We start from the raw sequence: 20,278 nt of genomic DNA on the forward strand, positions 1-20,278 counted from the left end.
ATGAAACTATGGTGTCATTCAATGTGACGTTGTTCACCTTCATCCCCACTGCTGAGGCCTTCACAGCTGTGAGGCAGAGGCGGCTGAGGATGGCGTCTCTACTTGAAAGGACAAAGTTACACCGACCACATCTGCCAACACTTGGAGATCTGTCTTAACACCCACGTATTTCCAGTTTAGGGGGAATTACGACAGGCACATCCATGGTTGTGCGATGGGGTCTCCGGTATCCCCCTTGTGGCCAATCTGTACATGGAGCTAGTGGAGAAGACAGCCTTGGCCATCGTTCACAGGCATTCTCACCCAGTCACTGGTTCAGATACAGTTATGTCAGTGAACACATGGGTTAAATCAGCAACAGGAAGTGGAGGCCTTTACAGAGCACATCAATTCGGTGACTCCAATAGTCAGTTAACACGTAAGGATGCCAGAAACAGCCTTTAGCTTCTTTGTGATGTTACGATTGGAGAGAACAGCAGCTCCAGACAGGGGTTTACAGAAAACCCACTCACACTGACCAATATCTGCTCTTGGCTCAAACCACCCCCTTGAACACAAGCTCAGGTGATCAGGACTCTTCCACACAGAGCTCTACAGGTGCCCACAACTACAGAGGGACGGGCTAAGAACAACAACATGTCTGGAATGCCCTCACAGCATGTGGTACCCACGATGTTCCCTGGATAAAGTGCAGAATCCCAAAGAACAAGAAACCATACAGACAAGAGACGAGCCAGAAGAAGAGTGTCTTCTCCTTATTTAACAGGATAGGGGGAAAACTTCAGAGGATTTTCAGACAGCACAAAATTCCCCGTTACTTAAACCTGTTAACCCCTTGAGACAGAAATAGTTCCCCTAAGGACAGGATCCCTAGTTAGAAACAGAGCAATGTATTGTATTCTATCAGATGTCAGGAAAACTGTAACGAACACTACATAGGTGGAGTAAGCGCCGTTGCACAAAAGGCTATATCAGCACCGCAGAGAGGTGTGCTGGTGGACCTCAGTCTGCATTCATCTCCACCTTAAAGACACTGACCACACGTTTGAGGACAAGGAAGTTAAAAATCTTAGCCAGAGAAAAGAAATGGTTTGAGAGGGGAGTGAAGGAAGCATTGTATGTGAAACAGTTGAAACCCAGCCTTAACCGGGGGAGGGGGTCTGAGACACGCTTTGTCCCCCTGTTTAAATGGGTACTCAGGTCAAAGCAGTTTCAGTCTTTTGTTCATGTTAATGAGTCTTCACATTGTCAGGAGAGGCGTCAGTCCCATCGTTAGGAGGAACAGCTGTCTTGTCATTAGGAGGGTGCTAACTAGAGCACAGTAGGGTGCTAATGAGAGAATTGTTAGTCACTAGCCAATATTAGTCTGCCTCTCAGTAGAGGGGTCCTGGTTAGGTTTAAAACCTCATTTGCTGGCTTCTGTTATTCTTCTCTACAAGAATCAGAGACAGAAATCAGACAACCAGAGCAAGAAATTTAGCTGAGGAAGCTTCTGCGATTAGAAGCGAAACGCCCTCACGTCAAGCAACCCAGTCCAGTTGAGATTCAAGCTTCTCTAACCCCTCTATACTGTCAATAAAAATGGAAAAACAAAGTCAGCAGGTGCATTTCTGAAAAACATCTTATTACTCTGCATTTACTCTGCATTTGTTGGCATTTCTCAGTGTGTGATGTACATTTTAGGAAAAGCAGAAATATGAGCCTGACACAATGAAAAAAGGAACACTGCTTCATACCGATAAAACGAAGCTTGTGAGCTTTCATTTGAAAGTAAAGGTTCGGATTTACAGAGGCTACACACTTCACCCCAAAACTCTTAATTTTTTCAGAGTCTGTCTGATTTGGATTCTAACGTGTGGTGACACTGCCGTTTAGTTGCTGGACACTATTTTAGTCCCACCGTGAGCCTGCACGTGGGAGGTGTCTCCATGACACTGTTTTGTACTGGCTGGAGACGGATTTTTTTTTTTTTTTTTACATTGGGAAAAAGTTGGAATACGTTATTTTCAGGAGGATAATGGACTTTCTATCTATCCGTGATAGAACTTTATGAGGAGCTCAGCAAACCAGCTAGCAATCACGCACGATCCATGCGTGCGGACTCGTTTCGTGGAGCGGACCTTGGACTTCACAAATGGATGACTGTTCAGGTTTTTTTTTCTTCTTCTCAGTGGAGCTGGTAGGGTTTATTATTTTTTTTACTTGAGTGTCTGTCTTGAGATGAGACTGTTCTGTAACAGAGCACGCGTACCGCACTCGCGCAGTGTGCACGCATACTATGTTTTTGCAGTGTAAAGCGACTTCTTTTACTGTTACTGCATCAAAATCAACAGTTATCCCTTAAAAAATGAGTCATCATAACACCACATCACGCTTACGTATATAAACTTTTGTAATTAATCTGTGGTTCTGTTTTTAATGTTGGCAACATTCAAGTGCACGGTTTCTTTGAAGAAACGCTGTCAGAAACACTCTGAAATGTTCTGATTTCAGTGCGACATGCCCTTTAAAACAGAATGGAAATAATGCACGCAGCTATCCAGCACCAAAAGTGTGTCTCGGTACCTGAATAATTTTGAATTCCGTTCTGCAGTTTTCTTCATAAAAACCTCCCTGTTCACTGTCATAGAGGCTGCAGTATCGTTCTTAGCCTCTGATCTGATCGATCCCACAGCAGACAGCGTTGATCGAGTTGGCTGCACACCTGCCTCCGTGACACTCACGCCGGCGTGCCTCCTCCCCAGATGCCCCGGCGATCGCTGCGCCCCTGCCAAGACGAAACAAAAAAATATGGAGATCTGGCTTTGTGCTGGGCTTGTTTGTCATGGTTTGTGTCATCTGGATGTAAACAGGAAAATAAAGAGCTCAAGTTGTTTATGTGAAAATTTCCACATAAAAGCAGGTTTGCTTGCTGTTAGATTCCCACCAAGTCTACTGCTAAAACATCATGAGAAGACACTACACTATAGCGGCGCTAGATGGCAGTATGACGGTGTGGCCTCGTTGTTCCATTGTCTGGGGAGAACCCTGCAACATGTTGAATATCCCTGATTTGTGATCAGAGTGCCCCAGATGCCTTTCCGAGCAGATCAGAGCACTCTTAACACACCACACACAGCAGGAATATCTCATAAGATTATCTTTAGCGTCATCACGATTGTCGGAGCGTCCTTAAGATTGTCAGAAGGGGAAGATCGGGTCCGATATCAGCCTAATTATCTTGTCGTGTGAACCAGGCTTAACCGGACAGTTCATAGACATGGACCATTCATAGACACAATGTGCAAAATTCATAGACAAAAAAAAGACCATTCATAGACACAAATCTATAAAATTAAAATTATTTACTGAACGAATGTGTCAAAGGAAGTGTGAAGATGTAACTCGTACGTCTGAAAGATCACAGAAGGAAAGGTCACATATAAAAAGAGCTGCACCAGACATAAAAATCAGGTTGGAGCTGGAGCTAACACTATGGAATATCCCTGCATCATCTGCCATAAACCATTCCACAGTCATAACCTGACCATCACCTGTGACAGCTGTGACCAGTGGAATCATCTCGTTCCAGAGAAACATACCACAGAGCCAATATGTACATACTCATCCACATCCTCCACCAAGAAGTCACTGATGTATCTTCACCTCCAGATTCTTATGAGAGGGACGTCTTGACAGAGGTGCAACACAAGGCCTACAGACGTCTTCACAAATATCAAGTATTCTTCAACTGGACTGAACCTCTGAGTTATGTGAAAGCATCATCTGGGTCCAGATCAAGAATGTGAAAAAAAATCTAACCAAGGAGGCTTGATGTGTGATTCCACAGTATCAGTTCCATCAGTGCAGTAACTTCATGGTGACAGTGCTGCTGGTTTGTCTTCACTCTGACAAATGTTCTTCTTCATATTATTTGCTTCCTTGCAGACATGTTGCAGCAGGTGGTGATTAAAGAAGAAATGCTCCCTGAACAGCAGGAGTTGAATCTGAGTGTTGACCAGAAGGACGTTAAACAGGAACAAGATGAAGTCTGGACAAGTAACGAGGGACAGCAGCTTCACTGGCTGGACACTGAGAAGACCAAGTTTGGTTTTGCTCGTGTCCCTGTGAAGACTGAAAATGATGATGAAATACCACAGTCATCACAGGTTCTCTTCAAAACTCAGGTATGAATTGATCAAAACTCTGTGAAACATCTGTTGGGGGGAGCAGGTGTTCCACTGCTATGAAATTATTTAATTACTCTGAATATGGAAAAGGAATTCTCCTGACCACATCGGAAAAAAAATCGACCCAGGATGCATTGCGTCAACATTTGGAGCCTCATGTACAAAGACCGTGAGTGGATTTTCTACTGAACACGGCGTACTCCAAAACCCAGAAACTGGCGTGAGCACAAAAATATCCAGATGTATCAAAGTGTGCGTACGCATGAATCCAAGCACGTTCCCTTTAAATGCCCCTATTTAAATGTGCAAATGCATGTAAATTGTCCCTGGGAGTGAGAAGCCCCTGTCCGTCAGATCAGTCAACATGAACACAGAAAAGAAAGTACACAAAGTGTGAGCTACAGATGACACGCAGGGATATTTTATTTTGTATGATATCAAATTAAATAAACATGAACCAGCAAAAAAGTTAGTGGAGCGTGTGTGTGTGTGTGTTTGAGGGCCGCTGTGAGCTCAGAGCAGCGCACACACACGGCAGTATTAAAAAAATTAGGGATGCCAACTGACAGTGTGACATTTACAACATTACGTCATCAAGAAAAAGAAAAGACATTAATAATAAAAACATATTTGAATGCCCAAATGTGCCCGCACTGGTTTTCATTCAGAACAGTTTCATGTCATGAAGGTTAGAGGTAGTGTTACTGTATAAAACACAGTGAGAACGGCTGGTCAGGTATGATGTCAACATGCAAGGGCACTCCCAGTAATCCTAAACTGATCTCCATCCTATCGAGTAGAATATAGTGATCCACAGTAACACAGCACCAGACTGTAGTGGTGTCCGAAGCCATTGCAAGCAGAGGATCATTCCCTACTTTAGTGAGAGCTGTCTCTGTGGAACGATATTTCTAAAAGCGGACTGCAGTGACTTAAAAAGATTATTCTCTGTAAGGGGTCTACAAGCTGCTGTGAAACCACCTTTTCCAGAATTTTAGCACAAAATGATAGATTTGATATTGACCAGTCCTTTTTCAATACACTAGGGTCAAGATTAGATTTCTTAAGTAATGGTTTAATCACTGCAGATTTGAAATATTTAGGAACAGATCCAGAGGTTAATGAGAGATGAATAATTTCCAGCACAGTCGGCCCAAGAGTGGGCCACAGGTCCTTAAACAGTTTTGTTGGTATACGGTATAGGATCAAATAAACAGGTTGTGCTTTTTGCTGATGTTATGGGTTTCGGCAGCACGCCTAGTGAGATACTATCAAATTCTGTAAATCTAGGTAAAACCTCAGTGATGGCACATACCTCAATAGCAGGCTGTAGTGGCTGGGTTAAGGCATGCTGGGATATGTTTAACCTAATATTGTCTATTTTCTTCTCGAAGTAATCCAGGAAATCTTGTCCTGTAAAAGGAGAGCGACTTACAGGTTGTTGTCCAAGAATAAGTGTTGCCACCGTGTCAAACAAGAACTTTGATTTATGCTTGTTTTGTTGATCAAATCAGAGTAATAGGTCCGCTTTGTAGCCAGTAGTGCATGCTTATAGTCTAAGATAGCATCACGCCACGCGAGGTGGAATACTTCTAATTATGAACTACGCCATTTTCGTTCTAGACCTCTAGCCTTATGCTTGAGGTCACGTAAGTAATCATTGAACCAAGGTGACTGTGTTTTAACAAAGGTGGCGCAATCATGTCGAGTGTAGTTTTGAGCACTGACTTTAAATTATCCACAAGACTGTCTACTGACTGGGTATTTGACAAATGTGACGCTAAGATATCAGGCAGTCTAACTTCGAGTTCAGTCTTAGTTGAGTTAATGTGTCGCCGCAATGATGAATAAGGTTGTTGTTCCACTAAAACACGGCAGCGAAACTGTAAACCTAATAAGTGAGTGATCAGAGACCACTGATGAAAGAGGCATGATGCCAGTATTTGTGACAGCAAAACCACGTGCGAGAACCAAATCCAAGGTATTTCCACTAATGTGCATGGAATCCTAAATGTATTTTGGAATCCTAATACATCCAAATTTCTACAAATGATTTGTAGATTTGTTCTTGCCTCAAGAGCAGTAGAACTCCGAGCAGTGTGATGAACGTCATTTCAGGAAATACTGTTGAATGAGGCAGTTCAGTCAAACACGATTCGTATTTTGCCCGGCTTCTGGGGATGGTACACTCCAAATGTTGGAAGGTACCAGCATTCTTCACCTGGTTTGAGTGGTGGTGCCTTTTCTGCCTGGTCATTATGAAAGAGTTTCTGCATAAATTCAGTAAATTGTTCTCTCATGTCTTGTCGTGTTCGTAGCAGAGCAGGTGAGGTGTTTCAGAGGCTGTTCTTTGTTGTTGGGAAGCCGAGGACGTGGTGTACAGAATGGTAGGGGCGCCACCCAGTGGTTATCATTGTCCATATGAACCTGTCTGTCCATCATCTCAAGAAAGATTTTGTCCTCCAATAGATGAGGCTGTTTAGTGATCATCAGGGTTTCTTTGGGATACATTAAGCCCCAAGTTGTCTGTTTGAGTGGAGCTGTTTGTATGTTGTAGAATGTGTGATGTATTGTTCACTGTGTGGGAGCACTGAATTTCTGCTTTACGTAGATTGTAGGACAAGGCTCCAGAAGAAAGTGTGGCCATTCTTTAGCACATTTGTTTTGTAAACTTACACTTTTGTTTGTTTGTGTACCCTCCAAAGCACACCTTGCCAATGATGGCCCAGCCCAAGTCTAGCCGCTGGGTATACGTGTGTTGTGTGGACCATTGTACTGTTCGCATACCTTGTGTACACACAGGACATCTCGACCCAATAGAGGAGAATGGGCATGTCTGGTTCAACGTTTTATCTGCAACAGGAGCTAGGTGAGGAAAATACTGTCCAATGTCAGGTGTGGGGATTTCTGAGCGACCGTCTGGCATCGTATTGCATTCTAAAAGAGGTGGGAGTGCTACGTGAGTCTTTCCATCTAGTGACGACACAACAAAATCATGAGCTTTCCTTCCTGTTGCCTCTTTTATGCCCGCACAGGTCTGCAGAATTAAGTACTTTAATTTTTTTATAGACTTTTATAGCCTTATTTTTATAGACTTAAAGAGAAAAGACAGCTTTCTCTCTCTCTCTCTCTCTCTCTCTCTCTCTCTCGCTCTCTCTCTCCGCAAATAGGGCTGGGTACCGAACGTCGGGTCTTTATGGCCAACCAAATGCGTCGGTAGTACCGAGCATCGAAACATGGCTCGTCTTTCGGTGCCAAGTGTCGGTACCCAGAGGTTAATCACGTGCAAGAAGAGCAGTCCGCAGCCATCCTCCTCTCAGCATCCAAGTCCACCTGTGGACATTATAGAACACAAGTAGCCTGATTCAAAATCTCCAGCACCGGACTTCGCTTCAACTGCAACTTAATACTTACATCGTTTTGAAGCAATGAAGCACTGTTGCTACCCATTGCTTCATTGGTTCTTTGCTTCGCTGCTTTCAGAAGTGACAAATCTGCTTCTGAACCCCTCTGAGCCATTAAAATATGTCAATCGTGAGTCACTTTTATGCGGATTAAAATCACTATCTGGGACTCCTGTCTTGTTGCGAAAAAGAAACGTTACATTCAAACAGCTCCAAACCTCTGCCGAGTGAGTCACATTAGAAAGATAAGAGTCCAGTCAGAATTAATAACTTCAAAGCGAATTGCCGTTTAAATCAAATGACACCTCTTTCCAAACGTTGTCATACAAACAATAAACTGCAGCCGATCAAAGCATTTTTTTTCCTCTCAAAATGAGATGTTCTGCTTTGACATGCAGCAGCCAGCTGAGCTCAAGAAAACTGCTTGGAGGGGAAAATTACCAAAGCTGGAAAATAAAACTCAACATTTGTACTATGTGTAATGTAATTTTTTCTTTTTGTTAGAATCGATCTTATAAATTGGTATAGAAAAAGTATTGTTCAGGAACCGGTATTGAAAATTTTTGATTGATACCCAGCCCTCTGTGCAAACTTCGAACTTTTGGAAACAAGAAGCTTTTCAACTGTAAAATAAATATGTCATCAGCGATGCTCACGCACAGGACTTTAATGAAGACTGTTTCCTTTTTCAGTGGACAGAACCTCTGTTTGGCTGTCTTCCTCGGCTGCACGCTGAGCTGCCATTTTAAAGTATTTCACAGCCTCGGGACAGTAAACGGCGAAACTTTCAGCCCACATTTTCAGCAACAATTTAGTTAATTTTTTGGAAAACCTGTACTCAGTGAACAGACAATTTGAACCCCAGCCGGACAAAAATTTGCCACCGACAGCTAGAACACTGCAGAAGAGAGCTCTCTCAAACAGTCCATCTTCAGAAAACCTCCCCTGGCCACCAAAACAAAGCAGAGAGCAAACAGCAGTTGAGAGGATTCACATTGGCTCTTCTCCGGTATCGGAAAATGTTGCTGGTTGGATCGGTATTTTCTGATACGTGAATTACGTCAGTATCAGAAGCCGATCCCGATATCTGCTCGGTCACAACCTTAATCTCAGGGTAGCCATATGTGTCATCATAGCGACACCTGCTGCTGGATTGTGGACATGAGCTGACCTGATACACGTGGCTTGAGGGAGATGAGTCTGGGCTGAGCCACATCATTCGCAGGTCAAGTTCCTCTCGGGCTGTTAAGTTGAGGTCCCTATTGGTGTCTTGAAAAGACATTTCCACACCCAGCAGTTTTCTGGATGGTCATCACATTTTAGTAGCCCAGAGCTTACATTTCTCTCCTGGCAAGATATTTGGTAAGGTCTGTCATCTGTGTTGCTTCACACGGACAATTTCTAAGGCTGGATATGTGAGTCATTGGGAAGAAACATAAGGTGAGTAGTCTCTGTTTTGTGCGGCAGATGTTGTTTGCACCGTGCACAATTTTTCCAATCACAGTCACATAAGCCCTTAACTTCTCCTGGGTTGTCTGAGTGTTTTGGTGCTTTCCTCACTCTTCTCCTTCTTGCACAGTTACTCAGTTTTTGAGAACTGCCTACTCCATGCAGATTTACCATAGAGTGCCATATTGTTTGTATTTATTTGTAATTAATGTAAATAAAGTCCAAGACACATTCAGTGTCAACTTTACAATCAGAGAGTCTCGTCCACAACTACCACAAAAGACTCCAAGCTGTCAGTGATGTTAAAGGGGCAATACACAGTATTATGAACAGGGTATGTAAACTTTGGATCAGGTTCATTTGGGTAGGGAAACCAAAATGACTGTGATCAAACCTCCTGGTTTCAATCATAACATTAGCAGCAGTATTATGTACCATCTGTAGACATCTCAGAGTCTTGTGTGACAATCCAGAAAATAAAACATTACAATAGCCAATTCTGGAAGACAAAGACTGAATTAAAATGTAAAACAAATCCTCCCGATGTACATTTCCACTTTCCAAATTACTCGTACTGTCATCAGGTCAAATTCACCACTCTGATACTTTATTTTAATGAGTGCTGTTTTAACAGTTACTGTTAATTTAATTTGTTTCTTTACAGACATGCAGCAGTTACTGGTGATTAAAGAAGAAACTCTCCCTGAACACCAGGAATGGAATCTGAGTGTTGACCAGGAGGACATTAAAGAAGAAGAGAAGCTGTGGATAAGTCAGCAGGGAGAGCAGCTTCAGCAGCTGGAGGAGGCAGATCTCACCAAGTTTGGTTTCACCGCCGTCCCTGTGAAGAGTGAAAATGATGATGAAAAACCAGAGTCATCACAGCTTCATCAAAGCCCAAGTGATGAGAGCACAGAGGCTGAGCCTATAGCCAGCAGCTCATCTGTACACAGAACACTGACAGCAGAAGCTGATGGAGAGGACGATGGAGGACCACAACCAGCCAAGAACTCAGGTCCAAACAGCCATTTACAACCAGATACCAGTGGCAGGAGTCCAGACAGTTCTGGAACTGAGACTGATAACAGTTATGACTGGAAACAGACCAGAAAACGTCAGTCAAGTTTTAACTGTCAAAAATATATCAATATTGTTAGTTCAAGCAACACTGATGAGAAACTGTTTAAAGGCTCTAAATATGTACAAGCATCTGATAACATGAACAGCTCAGAGCAGCAAAAGGGGAGGCAAGCAAGTAGAAAACCATTTAGCTGTTCTGATCAGAGGAAAAGACAAAACAGAAGGGCACTCTGACCAAAGGAATGACAACTCAGATAGGAGAAAAACAATTTATGTGTTCTGAATGTGGTAGAAGATTTGGACTAAAGAGCAATCTGAAAAAACATATGATAATTCATACAGGACAAAAACAGTTTGAGTGTTCTGAATGTGGTCGAAGATTTGGGCAAAAGGGCAGCCTGAAAAAAACACATGATAATTCATACAGGGGAAAAAGCATTTGTCTGTTCTGAATGTGGTAGAAGATTTGGACTAAAGGGCAATCTGAAACAACATATGATAATTCATACAGGACAAAAACAATTTGGCTGTTCTGATTGTAGTCAAAGGTTTGGACTAAAGAGCAATCTGAAAAAACATATGATAATTCATACAGGACAAAAACAATCTGGCTGTTCTGATTGTAGTCGAAGATTTGGACAAAAGACCAACCTGAAACAACACCTGATAATTCATACAGAACAAAAACAATTTGGCTGTTCTGAATGTGGTCGGAGATTTGGACAAAAGAGCGACCTTAAAAAGCACATGATATTTCATACAGGACATAAACAGTTTGGCTGTTCTGAATGTGCTCGGGCATTTGTACAAAAGAGCGACCTTAAAAAACACATGATAATTCATACAGGACAAAAACAGTTTGGCTGTTCTGAATGTGGTCGAAGATTTGGACAAAAAGGCAGCCTGAACAGACACATGGCAATTCATACAGGAGACAAACCATTTGTCTGTTCTGAGTGTGGTAAAAGATTTGGGCAAAAGAGCAACCTGAAACAACATATGATAATTCATACAGGACAAAAACAATTTGGCTGTTCTGATTGTAGTCGAAGATTTGGACAAAAGAGCGCCCTTAAAAAACACAAGATAATTCATACAGGACAAAAAGGTTCCACTGTGAAGAGGGTTTGTGGGGAGAGATCCCTGTATGAGGACGTTTCAATGAAAATGAACCGGAGCTAAAAACTCCACAAAGCAAATATGAAAAAGTCTAAAAATGATAAATTGTACTGGCTGGATGTCTCCCAGGATAAAACAAAAATCATGCCTAGGCACCAGGGTGTGTGAGGAGAGCAATGGTGCAACTTCTCCCAGTGCTGTGGGGAATGATCTCTCCTGCTGGAGCGCTCAGCTGGATAATCCACCAGCTCAGCATAGTTCTGATCCTGGACTCCAGCAACAACAGCCTCAATGGGCCAAAATAAATTTACGAAACTACGCCACAGTAAATTGGACCATTGAGGAGAAGAAAAAGATCTTTTACTGCTTCACTTACTCAAGGCATGAGAAGTGGTGCAGGAGGAACAAGGCAGTATTTAAGGAGAGGATAAAAGAAGCCACCACAACTGCAAAACTGCAATCAATTTGCCTCTCAAATCACAAAATATCTGACAGTAGAGGAAATGCAAAAAATAAAGGAAGAAGCCCAAAAAGAAGCGATAAAGGATCATCAGTCGATGCAGGAAGGGAAACAACTTGAGTTTGAAAGGAGTCAGTAGAATAGGGAGGAAGAGTGGGTACTGCTGTGGGCAATGGAATATGCAAAAGTAAAATACACCAACAGCCAGAGAGAAAGATGTGGAGAATGGCAGAGAATATTCCATCACCACTGCCCAAGTAAGAAAGACATACCAAGGGGCCGACTTACCACCCAGAGACAACTTTATAACAGAAAACCACTTCTCGGATGCAGAAATACAAGGGATGCAGCACGGTCAGAGACGGCATCTGCCCTCTGACACAACCCATTGGACCACCAAGAACACCAGACCAAGCCAGCCTCTCACACCAAAGGAGAAGTAAGAGTCAGACACCATCACAACAAAATAGGAGTCAAACACCACCCCTCACAAAAAAGGAACCAGGCATTGTTCCCCTCAAAAAAGCGAATCATACATGAACCCACCCACAAAACAATATACAGATACACCCAGACCCAGAGCAGCTAGAATTAGAGGAATTGGCAAATAAAATTGAGGAAACAAGGAGAATTGAAATGGAGGAGCGTCCCAAATTAACCAAATTAAAGGAGAATAAAAAGTTCAAAAGTATGCTGCAGAAAGTCAACCTGGGATTGACTAGACTGGTCCCACAAAGAACCACATTATTAGAGCTAAACTATGTAAATTATGGAGCAGCATGGTACATACAAAGCAAATTAGTCCCTCATTATTCGGAGAGAAGAAACAAAATCAGGAAAAGGAATACTGTTGCCACGATGGAAAAAGACATTACAACAGAAAATCAGTCGCCTCAGAGCAGAGATTTCCCAAATATCGATATTTCTGGGAGGCCAAAGTCACAAAAGGAACCTACTTCGAAAAGTCTATCGCATTAAAAGAAAATACAATATTGAAGATCAACAACTGGCTGTGAGGCTGGCTGAGCACCAAGCCGTAGTGAAAGCTTTAGCTGCTCAAATTAGAATCAAAGATAAGAAAATAAATGGCAAACAGATAAACAAGCAGTTTGAACAAACTCCAGGCTAGTCCACAGAAATATGGAAAAGGACACAATAGAAGTACAACAGCCACCCGAGAAGACGAGAGATTCTGGAGACCACTTTTTGAAGACCCTAAACAGCACCAGGAGTCCAAGTGGATTGAAATAAAACAGAAAAACAAAGACAAACAGCAAATGCCAGCAACTATAATAACTGAAGTGATAAGAAATAAAATTCATGAATACAGTAACTTAAAGGCACCTGACACTGATAAAGTCTCAAATTTTTGGTTGAAAAGGCTGACAGCATTGCACCACCACTATGCTGCAGCTTTCACAAAAATATTGAATGGAGAAGAGGACACACCAGACTGGCTAACGACTGGGAACACAAGCCTACTACCAAAGACCAAGGAAACACAGCTTCCCAGCAAGTACAGACCCATCTGCTGCCTAACAACAACGTACGAGGGCTGTCCATAAAGTATAGGTCCTTTTTATTTTTTTCAAAAACTATATGGATTTCATTCATATGTTTTTACGTCAGACATGCTTCAACCCTCGTGCGCATGCGTGAGTTTTTCCACGCCTGTCGGTGAGATTTTTTTAATGAAAGACGTGCGGACGGATTGCAGTGTCAGCTCGCAGCCGCCGCGACGCTCCGCCACAGGAAAAACACCTCCATTGGAAGCCTTAAGGACAAGTTGGAACATGTCCAGCTGTTAAACACTTTCTCATATACTCACTCCACTGAAAGCCATCAAAAGCCGCCTGGATTTTACAAATGTTTATCAACACGGAGGTGTTTTTCCTGTGCCGCCGCACCACGCCGGCTGTGTCCTGACGCACGTCTTTCATTAAAAAAAATCTCCTTTAACAGTGGAATATCCGGATAAAATGCTGAAACCGACTTCTTCTGAAACTTCTCTGTTCTCTCACGACGTCCTGGATCAATAGAGCCTGAAATGTGGAGGTTTTCAGCTTGAAACAGGCTGACGACGGCGCCTGGGAGCGCTGCGCGACGTCTCGCTCCGTGGGAAGTCCTTAAAGCGACAGTATCACCTCAAAATCTCTCATCAGCCATTAAAATTTTCACCGAAAACCAGCTTAATTTTTCGAACCGTGTCCACTTCGATGTGTCTCACAGGTTTAGAAAAAATTTTGATCAAACAAAGCGCCAGTCTCTCAGCAACTTCTCAGACAAAGGAATTCCGACGAGGGGCTGGACGACTCCTCCCACAAGGAGTGCTCACAGGCGAACGACGTCACCGACAGGCGTGGAAAAACTTGCATGCGCACGAGGGTTGAAGCATGTCTGACGTAAAAACATATGAATGAAATCCATATAGTTTTTGAAAAAAATAAAAAGGACCTATACTTTATGGACAGCCCTCGTACAAATGACTGACAGGAATCATAGCTGATGACATTTATGAACATATGGACACTGGTGGCTACCTGGAAAATGAACAGAAAGGTTGTTTCAGAAAAAAGTAGGAGCTAAAGACCAGTTACTGATAGACAAAGCTATCATGGAGGACTGCAAAAAGAGCAGGAGAAACCTCAGCATGGCTTGGATTGATTATAAAAAGACATTTCACAGCGTGCCACACTCCTGCATCATGAGGAGATCTTTTATGAGGAACCAGATGAGTAGGTAGAACACCACCATCACCTTAATTCATACAGAAGGACAAATAATAATCCCAGACATAAAATTGCAGAAAGGGATATTCCAGGGAGACAGTCTCTCTCCTCTTCTATTTTGTCTCAGCATTGACCCACTAAGTAAGATCCTTAAGGGGTATGACATTTGGTATGATTTGGGTGGAGATAGAGGAAGAAAACATCAGCAGGTGGTGAGCCATCTTCTATTTATGGACGACTTGAAGATATTTGCAGACTCAGAGTGGGTACTCAGTCGGCTAGTGGAGACAGTTCATACGTTTTCCAAAGAAACTGGTATGGAATTTGGACTGGATAAATGCTCTAAATGTACAGTCAGAGGTGGTAAGAAGGATGTCAGAAAACATACAGTTGAATAAGGGGAGCACCATTGAAGATCTGGCTGAAGATTCCACGTACAAGTACTTGGGAATTGAAGAAAATACTACAATAAAGCATAAAAAATGAGAGAGAGAGCAACACAAGATAAAGCATAAAAAATGAGAGAGAGAGAGAGCAACACAAGAGTACCTAAACCACTTAAAGAAGATCTGTAAATCAGAATTACCACCAAAGAACAAGATCACAGCCGTAAACCAGTTTGCATTGCCTGTGGTGACCTATGGGTTTGGCATAGTAGACTGGCCACAGGGTGAGCTTAATAAGTTAGACACTAAAACCAGGAAGATGCTCACCCTACATGAAATTACATACAGAAATCATTGCATGGACAGAATATATCTCCCCTGTCGGGAAGGCAGCCTCAGTCTTACGGATATCAACCAGGCTTATAGAGCATCTATAATAAGTATTGGGCAGTACTTAAAGAGTTCTCAAGAAGAAGTCATGAAAAAGGTAATGCAACATCATATTAAGACCTTGTCACAACAGACCATTATTAAATTGGCAGAAAACTTTGGCGACGACACGAGCAAGACAGACCAGGGAAAAATACAGCAAAAGAGAACAAAAACATCAAATGAACAGATGGAAACAGCACAAAAGGGCTGGCAGTTTCCAAGAAGAACTCGAAAAGGAATACATAGACAAAGAAGGGGCTATACAGTGGTTTACAAATGGAGAACTTGGTTTCAATGGAGGAAGAATTATAGTTGGAGCACAAGATCAAGGACTTCTAACAAATGGTTTAAAAAAAATGGCAGGAATTTCACAAAATGATCAATGCTGGTTCTGTCATGCAGATGTTGAGTGTAAACCATCTAATATTAGCATGCCGGATCCTCATGACAGGTGGACATTATACCAGCCGGCACAACAAGATCTGTAAATATGTACGCTGGAAAGTATGCAAGGAACTGGAGCATGAGCCAGCACCAGTCTCATCCAGCGGAAAAGTGACTATCTTCTACGACAAAGAGATCCCAGCAGGAAGACTTATTGAAGGAGGTGCAGTTAAACCTGATACTGTCATCTGAAACAAGCAAGAGAAGACAGCAAAAATTATTGATGTGACAGCCCCCAATGACTATGGCCTGAATAGAGCTGAAAAGAGAAAATCACAAAATCCCAAGACCTTACAAATGACCTACGAACAACATGGTCATTGAAAGAAAGATCATGGGTTAAAGTTCTCCATCACCATGACGGATTTCCGTCATTTGCAAAATTTAACCACACATACACGTGTGCACGTGGTGTCATGCATGTTTTGGGGCCCAACCATGATACTCTCACCGTCAAAGCAACATCCCATTCTGCCCTAATCAAAGCAGCAGCAGTGTCAACGTGGACTGCGGAGGAAGAGACTGTGTGAATTTTCACTCCTCTCCGCTCTGTTTACTGCTTGCCATGAGCCACGGTCCTTCTCCTCCCTGTCTTCGTGGGAACATTGGCAGACCTTCCCCAAGTAGAGCAGGGTGTGGTGGATACTTTGAACCTTCAATCAATGAAGCAATACTTTGATCTTCTGCTTTGGTTTTTTATTTTATTTTGCTTTATCTTATTTTTGCCCTGCTAAAACCCTAAAGAGCATATGTCTGTGAGTAATATTTACCTTTTTGTGTTAAACCAACCTGTTATGGTCTTCTGAAACAGTTGATTGATGTATTTTATAACTTAAAAGCGGGACCGATGCTAACGCGTTAGCATGTCTGGCGTTTTTAATGTTAAAGTTAGCATTAAGCTGTTCGCATCGCAGCACGTTTGTGTGTATTTGTTTTCTGTATAATTAATGGCTCATTTGTTGTCGTAAAAGAGTCAAATGTATTACAAATTGTAATATTTTTAATTTATTTTTATTGATATATTAATAATAATAGCAACAACAATAATAGTAATAATAACTAATAATGCTACAATACAATTTTAGAGAAACAGAAAAATGAACCTGATAAAACAAAACAACAGAAAAGATAAAACCAACTAACAATGAACATATAAATATAGAAATAAATGTTTCCTGTGAACACCTAGTGACTCTTACACCTCCACTTCACCCCTGTTTTAAGTTTAATGACAATTTGTTTCAGTTAAACCACATCTAAGCTGTGTTTTTACACAAGAAAAAAAATTAAATGCAGTAAATTGCACATTTGTGTCTTTTCATGAAAATATCTTATTAAAGAGCACATATTATACTTTAGTCAGGCCTTTAAAAATACTTTTGTGGACTCTTGCTGTAGTATGTTGAAATGTTGTCAGTGGTTGAAATAGTTGCTGTAGGCATCTAAGAATGCTGATGGAAATCTCTTTGTGATGTATGTATGTATGTGCAAAATAAAACAAAACACTACTCCAGGTATGTTTTTGATGAGAATATAACATAACTTTATTACAAGGTCAAATGTCGATGTTGAGTGACAAAGGCCTTTTAATAATAACTCCAGGAAATAATGGCAAAACTCACATGTAAGTAAGAAACAAAAACTGAAAAATGATAACTGAAAAAATAATCGACCGATTAATCAATTACTAAAATAATCATCAGTTGCAGTTTGTTTTACGAGCATTTTACCAATTAAATGTGAATAAGTCAATTTTGAGTTTCTCTGCGCATGTGTTTTCAAAACGGGTGACAGTGTTACTTTGTGCACAGCAGAATAACGCTGTCAGTTGCTTTAGGCCCTAATTTTGTATTTTATTGACTGTACAGTCAGCGACACAGCACCCATTTGGTGCATTTACCTGAATAGAACCGATCAAAATACTACAGAAGACAAAAAATTTTTACTTGACAGTTTGAAGTGTCTTTTCTTTGTTTCAGGGGCTTCATACCCATTAAAATTCACTAGAATATACAAAATTTGACTTGCTCTTTTGAAAAAGTTCTGAGGCAGCACCCCCAGAATCAATAATGTGTTTTTACTTCATAGTTTGAAGTGACTTTGTTTCAGAGGGCTTCATACCCATTAAAATTCACCAGAATATAGAAAATGTGACTTACTCTTTTAAAAAAATTTCTTGGGGAGATCCCTCAGACCCCCCATAATCAATACAGTGTTTTTACTTGACAGTTTGAAGTGACTTTTCTTTGTTTCAGGGGCTTCATACCCATTAACATTCACTAGAATATACTAAATTTGACTTGCTCTTTTAAAAAGGTTCTGGGGGAGATCCCCCACCACCCTTTTATGTACCTTTATGTTCAAGTTTTGTATTCTTTTTATGCTTTGTCTGTCTCTCCTTAGAGGCTTAGAATAGATTTGTATGCTGTATAATGTGTTTTTGTGTGTCTTATCAGTGGATATTTTTTTCTTTTGTCTAATCTAAGCTCTCTTCACAATTCATCCTCACAAATTTTTGAATTTTGCTATAATCACTGACTAGTTGTTTGAAAAATAATAAAATTCACCCAAATTGCTTATTTTCTCCAGTTTCTGATCAGTTTTAATTCTGATGGTTTTGTTTGATTCATCACGCAAATGCAGAATTTTGACATTTGAATTTGGGGAAAAGTATCAACTCTTGGTCATGAAAACTATGAAATTCACCTAAAATTGAGCATGTTCCTGAATTTCATGTTTTCTAATAGAAAAAATAAGACTGCATTCAAGAAAATTTAATTTTTTTTGGAAAAGAACCTCAACCTACAGCAAAAACAATCCGAACAAATTTCTGTCAGTATTTCAGCTGCTACTTCAGGTTTCATTCAAAAGTCTATTTACACAATAGTATAAACACTAAAATGACTCTTAGAAAATTTACAGCCGTTGGTAAAGAATTTTATTTGGGGTTTGTCATCATTTTCCTCGCCTGCATAGTGCGGGGAAATAGTTGGGAGAATAAACCCGGGTGAGCTCTGGTTATTAACTAGGTTCATGATGTCTGCTAGTATACCTGTAAGGTCAGAGGTCGATGGCGGAGGTGGAACGAGGAGTGTCTTAAAGGGGAACAACATTTTTGATTCTGTCATGAAGACAATTTGGCAGCAGAAATGCTGGAAGATCAACATGACAGAAGAAAACAAGGTGTCCAGATTTACAACACTGACGTTCAGCTTCTCTGATCATTGTCAGTTCTACATTTTCTGGAGTGTTAAATTGCATTAATTTACTGGTTGGGAGGTTCTGGGACTTAAACTCCGGTGTGACTTATATACTGATAAATCACACATTTTTCACTATGAATAAAACTAAACCAAACGCATAAAAATGAACCTGTTTTTGTTTTTTTTGTCATGAAGCCTTTCTGTTTGTGTACGTAAAAGGGAAAATATGTAAATTGTACAAAAATCTATCTACAGAAGTGTTTGGAAGACTGTTTGTTCTTCTGCCTTTATAACTGTAAATTCCTTTATCGGACACACGAGGGCAGCATTTCTCCAAAAAGGTGTTATCAATCAATTTTATTAATAGATATTGCGTAAATGCAAAAAAGCAGTCCTACATATTTGTTTAATATGCGCTTTGAATGACATATCCTGATCAAAAATGACTCCAAGATTTCTCACAGTATTACTAGAGGTCAGGGTAATGCCATCCAGAGTAAGGATCTGGTTAGACACCATGTTTCTAAGATTTGTGGGGCCAAGTACAATAACTTCAGTTTTATCTGAGTTTAAAAGCAGGAAATTAGAGGTCATCCATGTCTTTATGTCTGTAAGACAATCCTGCAGTTTAGCTAATTGGTGTGTGTCCTCTGGCTTCATGGATAGATAAAGCTGGGTATCATCTGAGGCCATAAGAAGATCATTCGTAACCTTCACTAATGCTGTTTCTGTATGATGAATTCTAAAACCTGACTGAAACTCTTCAAATAGACCATTCCTCTGCAGATGATCAGTTAGCTGTTTTACAACTACCCTTTCAAGAATTTTTGAGAGAAAAGGAAGGTTGGAGATTGGCCTATAATTAGCTAAGATAGCTGGGTCAAGTGATGGCTTTTTAAGTAATGGTTTAATTACTGCCACCTTAAAAGCCTGTGGTACATAGCCAACTAACAAAGATAGATTGATCATATTTAAGATCGAAGCATTAAATAATGGTAGGGCTTCCTTGAGCAGCCTGGTAGGAATGGGGTCTAATAAACATGTTGATGGTTTGGATGAAGTAACTAATGAAAATAACTCAGACAGAACAATCGGAGAGAAAGAGTCTAACCAAATACCGGCATCACTGAAAGCAGCCAAAGATAACGATACGTCTTTGGGATGGTTATGAGTAATTTTTTCTCTAATAGTTAAAATTTTGTTAGCAAAGAAAGTCATGAAGTCATTACTAGTTAAAGTTAATGGAATACTCAGCTCAATAGAGCTCTGACTCTTTGTCAGCCTGGCTACAGTGCTGAAAAGAAACCTGGGGTTGTTCTTATTTTCTTCAATTAGTGATGAGTAGAAAGATGTCCTAGCTTTACAGAGGGCTTTTTTATAGAGCAACAGACTCTTTTTCCAGG

General features: G+C 41.0%; 1 long non-coding RNA gene across 1 annotated transcript; it reads right to left on the bottom strand.

Annotated features, from left to right (window-relative positions):
- Positions 1-2,448: 2,448 nt before the first annotated feature.
- Positions 2,449-16,476, bottom strand: LOC117530247. Its single transcript, XR_004566255.1, has 3 exons — positions 15,746-16,476; positions 13,494-13,496; positions 2,449-2,459 (listed from the first exon to the last, which is right to left on the bottom strand). It is a non-coding gene; the product is annotated as an uncharacterized LOC117530247 (long non-coding RNA).
- Between the last annotated feature and the right edge of the window lie 3,802 nt (positions 16,477-20,278).

The sequence above is a fragment of the Thalassophryne amazonica genome, chromosome 18, assembly GCF_902500255.1.
Source record: "Thalassophryne amazonica chromosome 18, fThaAma1.1, whole genome shotgun sequence".
Taxonomy (NCBI): Eukaryota; Metazoa; Chordata; class Actinopteri; order Batrachoidiformes; family Batrachoididae; genus Thalassophryne; species Thalassophryne amazonica.